The sequence below is a fragment of the Castor canadensis genome, chromosome 3 (genome assembly GCF_047511655.1).
Source record: "Castor canadensis chromosome 3, mCasCan1.hap1v2, whole genome shotgun sequence".
Lineage (NCBI taxonomy): Eukaryota > Metazoa > Chordata > Mammalia > Rodentia > Castoridae > Castor > Castor canadensis.
The window spans coordinates 113,359,125-113,369,919 of record NC_133388.1 but is presented as its reverse complement, the minus strand read 5'-3'; the positions used below and the strand labels follow the sequence as shown (position 1 = coordinate 113,369,919).

Here is a 10,795-nt window from a genome sequence, read left to right as displayed (position 1 = left end):
CTTTCCATCCTTTAAACCATGGTCTGGTAGCTAAATTTTCTTAATATATATATAGTCTGTCATTTATAGCAATTTCTGTGTATCTTTATGACTGTGGAGTGGCCTAGTGGAATCAATTTTATTAACATCAGCATTAGTTGTTCTGTACTTACTGGGTAGCCCAGAAGGGCATGATTTCAGGGCTGCCCATTCTTGGAAAGAAACACCAACTTCAAATTTGCCAATGTTAATGGCAACAATCAACCCAAGACAGCACAGTCACCTTGAGATGTGGATATAATCAAACTTTGATAAAGTCTCTGTGTTCTTGGGCATCAATGATTGTGAAGTAATCTCTCTTCTGAAATTTTCATCAGAAGACAGCAATGTTGACAACATGCCTAGGCTCAGATCTCAGTTTACCTAAGAGCTAGGCAAACTTGAAAGAGTAGGGGTCAGGGGGGAGAAATGGCCCAAACAATGTATGCACATACGAATAAATGAATAAATAAAATAAAATAAAAAAAGGAAAAAAATGTCTTTCTACATGCATCTGTATTTTGCTAATTGCAACACATTTGTAAATGATGTAGCCAGCAGGGGTTGCCCTATAGGTTGATCTACTCTGAAGAATGTGGCTTATGTTACCATTCACCCCAACTTTCATCTAATACTATCAGTTTCCCATCTGTCACAATTTCCCAGTATTATAACTGGGAATGCTGTTGGTTTTTTTCTTTAAGGTAATTAGGCATCCTTTAAGGAAATTTTAAAAAGAGAAAAATGAACTTTTCTTTATTGTGAGGGTACATTGTGACATTTACACAGGCTCTTACAATGCACCAAATGTATTATACATGAATTAATTCCCTCTACCATTCTCCTTTATCTCCCCTCTCCTGATTTCTGGAGTAGCTTCAACAGGTATCATTTTGCATTTAGATACATGTGTACACATTTTTTGCACTACATTCATCCTCCTACCCCCTTTCCTCTCACCTCCTCCCTCCCACTGATGCCAGCCCTCCCCTTTGGGTAGAACTTATTCTGCCCTCCTGCTCTTTGACTTTGTAGAAGAAAAAAGAGAAAATGAAAAACATGACATTTGAGCTTGTCTAAGAAACTACCATAATAAAGAGACTAAGGTAGAATGAAGAAAATTAAAGTAGATAAATCAATTGGGGTCATAATACATATATACATGGAAATATCATAAGCAAACTCCCTGTGTAGCTACCTTTATCTCAAAACCCACCTTTTATATCAGTCAAAAATTTATTTATTCCCAGCATCCTTTTGTCCTCCTGCAAATTTGTTTCCTCCAATCCCTTCAAACCTAAAACTACCTTCTGATATTTTTGTGATGTAGGTCCTTTGAAAATATATCTTATATTTTGCTAACCAGAAAACATTTTTATTTAATTTTCATATTTGAAGCATATTTTCATTGGATATATAACTCAGAATTTTTATTTTTTGGTATTTAAGAATGTTATTCCATTGCCTGGCCTCTTTACAGTTTCTGCTAAGAAATCAGATGAAGCTACTTAGCTACTCAGAGGAAGATGCAAGAAGTTTCTTCTTTCCTTCCTTCCTGTTTATATCCTAGCTTTCTTTCCCTCTTCTGCTTCCTCTGCCTTCTTACTCCCTCTTTCTTTTCTATTTTGTTTTAGTTTTTATATTTTTGCTTAGGGGTTAGTGAGATTCCTGGACCTCTAAGTCAATGTGTTTTGTTTTTTAAAGCAAATTTAAGAAATATTCCTCTCTTATTTTTCCCATATTGATTTTTCCTTCTTTCTCTGAGGACTCTACACTATGCAATAGTGCTCCACAAATTCCTTAAACTCTGCTCATTTCCCTTAAATTTTTGCTTGTGCTCTACAGATTGTAGAGCTCTTTTCTTCTCCTTTTATTATGTTGTTTTTACATTTACTTACATGTGTAAACATTGTTTGTATCTTCCCCCTTCCCGCTTCTTTCAGGCAAAACCTGAAAATGTCTTTAGACATTTTCTTCTTCTGGTGAAACTCTTTTGTTAAGTGATCTCTGTGAAACTTTTTAAGACAACTATCTTCTAAATTCTTGTATAGTTCCTTCTTATGTTTACTGTGCAGACATTTCATTTATTATAATTATATTACTCCAAGATATTTAAAATTTCTGTTTTTAATCTTTTTGTACTTAAAATTTAGGCTGTTTCAGTGTTTCTTTTTACTTCTTGACTCTTAATTCTTATTGTACTATCATTTATTAGTGTACTCTTGTTGTATTACACCTATTGTACTACTTTGGACAAGATGTGTTCTTGTTCTGAAGACAGTTGGTGTTTTACTTTAGTAGAAGGCCAGCTGCTGGGTAATCATCATCAATTCATGCAGGCTTGTTTTATGCTTTCTTTTCTCTTCTGTGGAAAAGCTGATTTTCATATCACAATGCATATTTGATGTCATGCAAACTCAAACTTTGCAAAGATTTTCTTTATGTGGTAAATTTCTCTCTCATTTGTATTGTATCATATGAATTTATTCCCATTAGAAGTGAATCTGAATCAATTAAATAATTTGTTTATTGTAGTACTAAAACTCCTCTGTCTTTACTCACACAGGCTCCGATTTATTGAGTAATGTAAACTCTCAGTATCTTGTGGATTTATTCTTCTCAGTTTCTGAATTTTTAAACATAATTTCACAGTGAATTTGTTGAATGCATATTATTTAAGGTTGATTTTTTGGGGGTCTTTCTCTTTGTTATTACCAAATGCCATTATGTTTAATTTAGTGATATTATTTGCTTTATATTCATAAGTTTATTTGATTTTTCTCTTTTGTTCCTTTCTTAAATTCTGTTATACTGAGGAAACATTATTTTCAGAATTCCATTCTTATTCTCTCTTAACTTTCATGTGTACATTTTTACTCTTTATTTAGTGAGTAACTTGACTTTTATTCTGAGCTTATTGAAATTTATTGATTTTATTATATGTGCTAGACACTTTTTATCATTTTAACTCTTTTCCCTCTCTTTGATTTTTAGTTTTTAATTTTTTTCTATTTTGTCAAGCTTCTTCTTATTCCTCTTTTGATCTTTTCCCCTTACTTTACATAAATGCATTATTTTTTGTATTTGCTTCTATTATTTTGTTAGTTGTACATTTTTTTGTTGTATTGGTTCATCTAGAAATAACAGTATTGATCTTTGTTTTTTAAATCAAATTTAAGAAATATTCTTAAATTGTTTAAATTTAAGAAATAAATTACTGAAAACAAGTATTGAGTACTTACTAAGTACTTAATTTGTTCTTCTCCTGAGTACTTTTCATTGAATGTTTTTTTTAGCAAACCACAACAAAATCTATAAAGCACTCAGCAGCAGAAAAAGAAAATAGCTGGAAGCTGAACTTCCTCATCTGGAGTCTTCCCCCCTTCCTTTCCCATATTTGCCATGAAGGGATTCCATAGGGTGGGTTTGAAGAATGAAGTCTAAAATTATTTTGATGGTATTTTTCTTTTTCCCTTTCCTGTCACCAGGAATTGAGCAGTGTTGTTGTATTCTGTACCCTAGATGCAGTCACTGTTCAGACGAAGGTGATGAGAAATTCTGATTTCAGAGGTTGCTTTCCTCCTTCCTCCCTGCAGTGTTTTGCAGCTAAAGCAATGTAGTACAGACTTTAATTTGCATGTTAATAAGATCAGATTATGGATTAATAAAGCCACAGGCAACCATAATTACCTAATGTTTTCCAAAGAATCTTACACATTTACTCAAACTGTTTTACTACTTCAGGTAATAAAGTTTAATGTGACTATTGATTGCTTTTATAATTTCTTTACTATCAATTAAACAATCTTTAAAACATAGACTAGATTGCTAATTTCATTAATAATTTATTAACATGTTTGGACAGGTTTTGTTTTTTTTTTTCTAATGAGGCACTTTAGGTAATGTTGAAGGCAGTTTTGAAATGCTGTTTGCCTTCCTATGTGAGCCTTTTAGCAGGATCTAGGAACCCAATTAATACAAGTTCTGATTAGTAAGAGAAAAGAAGAACACTTTTATTAATTCACATGTACACCCAAATCCTCACCAAAAAGCAAAGTCTGAGAAATGACCAAAGCATGTTGCTCTAATATTTTTTGAATAAAGAGCAGTGAAGGAGTGACAGGACAGAAGGATCTCTGGGCTGGGATAGTAGATTGTGGTATGTTAGCAAGAGACACATGCCGGGGGATGTGGAAGCTAGTGGAAGACAAGAGTTATTTCAGAGTTTAATTATTCAAGTTCACTGCAGCCCCAGTGCAACCCCTTTGTGATGGACATATTCTAGCCTTGGTAGGGAAAAGATAGCCACATCAAAGAGTCTTAATGACTTGCTGTGTGTGGAGAAAACAGGCCACATGCTGCTTTGGGAAGCTACAGTCCTTCGTGTAATTTCAGCTTGAAATATTCAATGTTCCAATCCAACACATATTGTCATAACTCCTTCACCCTGTGGGTCTGAATACTGGATCCACATCTATTACACCATTCTTCCACTGGAGAAGCTCTGAGAGGAGACAATCACTGGCAAACATTTCATGAGATTTTTTTTGAGAATCATCAAGTATTTCAATGGTAAATCAAAAACAGATAACCTTTGGTGAGTAGTACAGTTATTCACAAAATATTTTCACTGACCTGTTCTTTTACATTAGAATTCCTTGTCCAGTGTGTCCTGGTTTGTGGTGTGGATCCATGTGTTGCCACTGGCCTCATGATGAGTTGACTCTGGATTTCACCATAGCCTCTGCAGAGACCTGGAGCCTCCGAGCCTCTTTACTGCTGGATTTCAGGCTACAGACAGCTGAATGGCAGTGGCAGAAGAAAACCTCTGGATGGACTCTTCCTGAGAAGAATTGATAATTTGCAGCAGCTGGGCAATGTTCCTCATTAACATGTATGTCACTATAGTCATGGCATGATTTCCCAGTACTCTTTGGTCTGTCTAGTGAGCCCCTAGGCAAGATGTCCCTGCCCATCAAGATGTGGTGCCAGGCATTCAGCTATGATGATGCCCTTGAGAACACTGCACCCATAACTCCTCCATTGGACAAGGGCAGAATCTCTTGGAAGCGAGTGATTCCAAAGCTCAAGCATCAGGGACTGAGAGGCCAGGGTTTTCCCCTTGCCAAGACCCCATCAGCGGCTATTGGTGGTAAAGGCTAAAGTTACCCATGTCATCATGAATTCTCTGGTCACAAAACAGACCTTGGAGTGCATCCAGCATTTTGAGTAACAGACAGGGCTGAGGGATGCTGGCTATACACCCTATAAGGGCCTCACCATGAGGAGATCAAGTGCCTCTGAGTGGCAGAAGTGATCCATAAACTAAAGTAGCAGAGAGGAGAGACAACAAAAGAAGAAAAGCAGCCTGAATCAGCCCTGTCCACCCAAAGCAGCACTACTCACTCTTCCCCTAAGCAGAAACTTAGAGGCTGAATTACCTCTCATTCCTCCACTGCATTATCTGGTCCAAATCCTAGCATCATGGATCCTGGAAGTAGGGATAAGGACAGAAACTTGTCAGATAAATGGAGCTTCTTTGGACCAAGACCCCGCCCGAAGTCTGATTCTAGAGGTTTTAACATCCAGGCCTACAAAGGAGCCCAGAAGCCAACTCCTGTGGATCTCATCTGTGCCCAGGCCTCCAGAATATCTGAAGATCCAGCAACCTTCAGGCCACCCAAGATAGATGTCCCAGTGATAGAATGGAAGGAACAACCACTTATAAATGGTAATCTTAAACCCTGGGACTTGAACACGCTCACACTCACTGGCTTCAAGAATGCTTTCTGTCAGAGGAACTCTTACCTTGGTTCTGACATAGAGATGGTATGTTTTTCACAAAGCCTATTAAACTGAGACTAGAGTTGGAAACATATCTGATTTTTGAGCTACATTAGGGTAAAGCTTCCTTTTGTATGGAAGAAACCATTCTGTACCACTCTAAAGTTAGACTGACAAAATGTCAGCAGTTATATTTGGGAAACCTCAAGACTTAGTATCATTTATCCTAGACAAGAACTTTAATTCTTATGTACTAGGTAAATAATGTTTATTCTAAAACCTATGCTTCTTGATTCTTTTACCATAATCAATGTGAGCATTGACAAATCATGGCTTATGTGCCTTGGCCAGTTTGGGCAGTTCTGGCTCTGTCTGCTGACAGTGCAGATGTTGTGCTCCACCTTTGTCAGTTAGGGGGACTAAGACCTGTTTGAGATCTAGGTACAGTTACCAGCTAGACTTGGCAGAGCCCTCACTTTCTAGGCTGAAACTAGAGGTGCTTTGCTTTTTGATCAACCTTATGTGTTGCTATGTCCTGTAGCCAGTTCTTCATGCCTTTTGGTACCTCTTGGGTCACTGATACAGGAGGGATGCTTCTCTTTCATATGTCACAGAACAAATAATAGTCTTGCAAATCCCTTCTTGTACTTTAACATAAAATTAATTAAAGATCACTTTGGTTGAAAACTTCTTCAGGGAGTAAATTGAGTGTAGTGATCTTATATTGATAAACAGGTACTAAGCTTTTGTTTTTGTGGTGATGGATATTTAACCTAGGGTCTCTTGCATGCTGGGCAAGTGTGGGACCACTGCATTAATGTCTAACCCCTGCATGTTAGATTTTTTAAGGGTAAAGAATGTGGTAAATCAGTTGAATTATAGATTTGAGGTTCATGTACAATTAATGTCACCTTGTTTTTATTTGTCCAGGTCAGGGCTTGGAACTTTTTTTTTTCTGGCATAGAGGTATGGAGAGTAGGAGGAATTCAACATTTTTCTGTAATAAAACCATTTTCCATCAAAATGAGCCTTATACCTTTATGCAACACATCTTATTGAGGACAGGAAGTAAGAAAACTACCTTTTATTTTTCTTAATGGGTACATGTTCACTGGCTTGATCAGTGTGTTTCAAAATCTTTCTGCTTTTGTATTGGATGGTATTTTATTTACATAAGAGCTGACCTTCTCATAAAGAAGCCCTGGAGTCTAAAATTTTCAGAAAATTTAATGTATTTGTATCTTTGTTACATCTATTGTATTGACAATAAAAATCCCTACTTCTTTCTCAAAGAAAAGAATTCCTTTATACAACCAATAGTAAGAAATATAAACCATTAGAATATAATATCTTTTTTTTTCCAGAGTAACTGAGAGGTCCCAAGTAATAGTCTTTGACTCTCAAGACAGCACACTCTCCATGTCGTTTCAGAACCAGAGAACTATTCAAGAATGAGAAACCCAAACCTCATACTCAATGAAAAACAACCTCTGGAGTTCAATACTGACGGGAAAACCAAGAAAAAACATGGGAGAAAGGGAAAGAGAGAACAAATACTGATGAAATAAGAATGTAGAACCTGTGAGGCTGCTGGAGCAGATCTGTGATCTCTGCAGAAACATCAAGCCATAGTGTAGGGAAATAAACCCTAAATCCTCATCCTCAGCACAAGTTTTGCAATTCTAAAATTCTCCTCATGTTTTTCATTTCTAACCCCCTCTCTCCCAAACCTGGAAGAGGTTTGACACCTTTTCTTAAATCCATGCCAGTTGGATTTGGGGACTCGGGTAGTTCATCTCTAACCACTGTGTGAAGTGGATTCTGAATCCTCTATGCTTTGTCACTGCTGCCATCTAAGAATGATGCCTTCAGTGGAAACCAGAGCCCTGCTATTGGTCGTGTAGCCCAATCTGTATAAAATGTGTCTGCCACTGATACGACAACAGATTCTCCATGCCTGAGCTAATAGGTGTGAAGAATAAAGAGCTTACCTTTTCAAATGTTTGAATAAAGTAATTCTTACAGTGTGCAAAAATGAATTGGTTTTATATGAATAAAATAAGTGTTCTAATAGCATTTTTCACCTCTAAATATGGAAAATCTGTTATATTGGTAATACACATACAACTGTATTTTTTAGCTCACTCTCTATGAGGTCCACTTAGTTTTCCTCCTTCTTACCAGTTCTGCCTTTTTGTGTATATTAATTGCACAAACTAACAGCTTTCACTGCCCCATTTTCACAGATGGATATATGTATTTTGATCATGTTCTCCACCCTTTACACTTTTTATGCCCCCTTCTCTCTGATAGTCTCTCATCTACTTCCATGTTATCTTGTTTGTTCCTTCTAGATTTCTTATGAGAAAAAAGCTGAAATACTTATCTGAGTCTGGCTGACTTTACTTAACTTGATACTCTATCCATTTTTCTGAAAACTATATAATCTTATGCTTTTTATGGCTGAATAACACTTCATTGTGTATATATGACATTTTCTTCATCCACTCATCTGTCAATGGTCATTCTGGACTGATTCCATAACTTGGTTATTGTGAGTAGTGCCTCCATAAACATGTGTATTCAGCTATCTCTATTTTATTTAAAAATCTAATGTGAAATACAACATTTTGTTTTTCAACCCCATTCTCCAAATACATGGCTTCCTATGAGAATTAAAATGAAAAACAAATCATAAAACTTTTATCAATTCCATACCATATATACAAGTACAGTAGTCATATGGAGATAATAAATCCAGGGCCTATTTACTCAAATGATATTTAATTCTTATCTGAAGACTCATATGTCACTAGTCTTTGCTTATTCTTCTCAAGCTTGACAAATTTGAGGAATACCAGTCAGGTGTAAGCCATTTACTGGTAGAACCTGGATGACCGAAGCCATAAAAGATGAGGTGACTACTGAGTCCTGCTCAATAGCCACTTTAATGAAGCATCCTTTGCTTTTTATAAACTCCTTTTACACAGAGAGCATTTGGTCAGAAAAAGTATGCCAAGTATTATGTGTCAAGTTTACTTTAGTACAGGGAAGCACAGTTAAAATTAACAGAGAAGTGGGAGAAGCACACGGTCAACATAGCTTTCTTATTTACATCTGAAGGACATGAAGCCATCTGGGAACCTTGAATACTGTCTTTCTGGATGTCTGGCTTTCTCACAAGGCCAGGTACCAACTCACACAGGCAAGGTCTGGTCTGAGACTTTTGCTCCAGTTCCTTGGAGCTTTCTCACAAGGCCAGATGCTGACTCACATAGGCAAGTACCACTGCTGGCTCCAACAGTCAGGTATTTTGTAGAAGGACCTTCAGCTGGGTTTGTTCCCATTTTTTCCTCATGGTAACATCAAAGTGATGTATTATGAGGATGAAACCACAAGAGTTCAGGTACTGTGTTCACCCCATTGTTCCCAGGGCACATGTGCTGTCAACATGACTGATCAATGCTAATGGTAACCTTTATCACTGGACTGGGACACTGTGAAATTACTCTTACTTTCTCCCTTTCAAAACTGTACTCTTTTTAAGGATTGACTATGCATAGTCCACACGTAAGGGGTGGAAAATTATAACCCTGCTCTGTAATGACGGAGTAAATTCCTTTGAAATAGGAATTTTATCTCTTTTCTCATATTTATCTATTTTATTTAATTATTTATTTATACCAGTTTAGATCACCTGCCATTATTCATTTAGTTGTTCCATTCCAGGATACATGTAAAAGATCATTAGATAATCTGTGGGAAACAACTTTACCAACTAGACTGTAGTGATTACGGATAGTTTCTTTTTTCTGTGGCTTTATAGAAAACATTAATTTCCAAAGTTACATAGATCAGCATCTATCCCCCATCACTGGGAACATTGTTTCTTATTTTTAATATAATTATATTATTTGTGGCATTCTACACATCACTTTGGGATTTTCAACATTGTAAATGAAATTTTAAATACAAAATTTGCATACATGAAGATTCACTCTTTGACCTATAAATTTCTGCAGGTTTTCACAAACATATAGCTCCATAGATATACTGTTTCCTATATTGAATTTCTGTCCTTACTCATGCAGAAGTAAAGAGTGAATTTCCACAGTCCAGATACCTTGAATCCCTACGGCTCACCTCTGCAATAGAAGCACTTTTTTAGTCCTCATGATAATGGACAAGCCAATGATTTTAATAATAAAAATCAATCTGTGATGCTGTGAGTGTTTTAGCCAAGCATCAATTGTTGATTGAAGCATGCACAAGTTCTGTGAATTTTGGAATAAAAAGAACCAGACAATGTAAGCGAGCCAAATAGTTGACAGACTCATAATATCACACATCTAATGCAAAAGTGTCTTAAGTATAAATTACAAATATGGAACATAGTCTTGACCATTTATATAGATTTTCTTTAAAGCTGGACATTTCCACGAGGTTTGCAAAGGTTTGCTGCTTCACAAAAGTAAGCAGCAATATGCTGTAGTACATAAAATATTTAGAGCAAATCAGTAAACTTAAAGTTGTTGGGTTAACTACATTTAACACCAGGATTGCCTGTCAGGACTTCTGCTTGCTAAGTGTGGCATGTTTACTGTCATAGAAACCTGGAGAGCAAGGTTATAAAAGAATAAACATATCCAACACTTCAGTCTTCATTGAAAATTACTCCCCTCTAAATGCAGAGTTGGTCCTTTCTTATTTCAGAAAAAACAGGCTTTGGGGCACTTTATGTGTTCTCTGAAATGTTAGTGAGGGACATATTTGATTCTGTCCCTTAGTTACTGCAGCATGACATTATAGAAGTGTAGATGGAATGCTGCATCCCGGATTTATTTAGACGATTTGCAATTTTGGATGACAAATGTGAGAATTTTGAAGAATATAGGACTGTATTCCAGGTAGGTTTGTAGGATGGTACTGCATGCCAAAATTACTTCCAGTCTGTTAAGGCCATCCCAAATAAGACCATGGTTCTTTAAAGCAA

General features: G+C 36.3%; 1 pseudogene; it reads left to right on the top strand.

Annotated features, from left to right (window-relative positions):
• The first annotated feature begins 4,974 nt into the window (after nucleotides 1-4,974).
• The window catches only part of LOC109703093 (putative monooxygenase p33MONOX pseudogene), a 121,856-nt pseudogene continuing 116,035 nt past the window's right edge, over nucleotides 4,975-10,795 (top strand).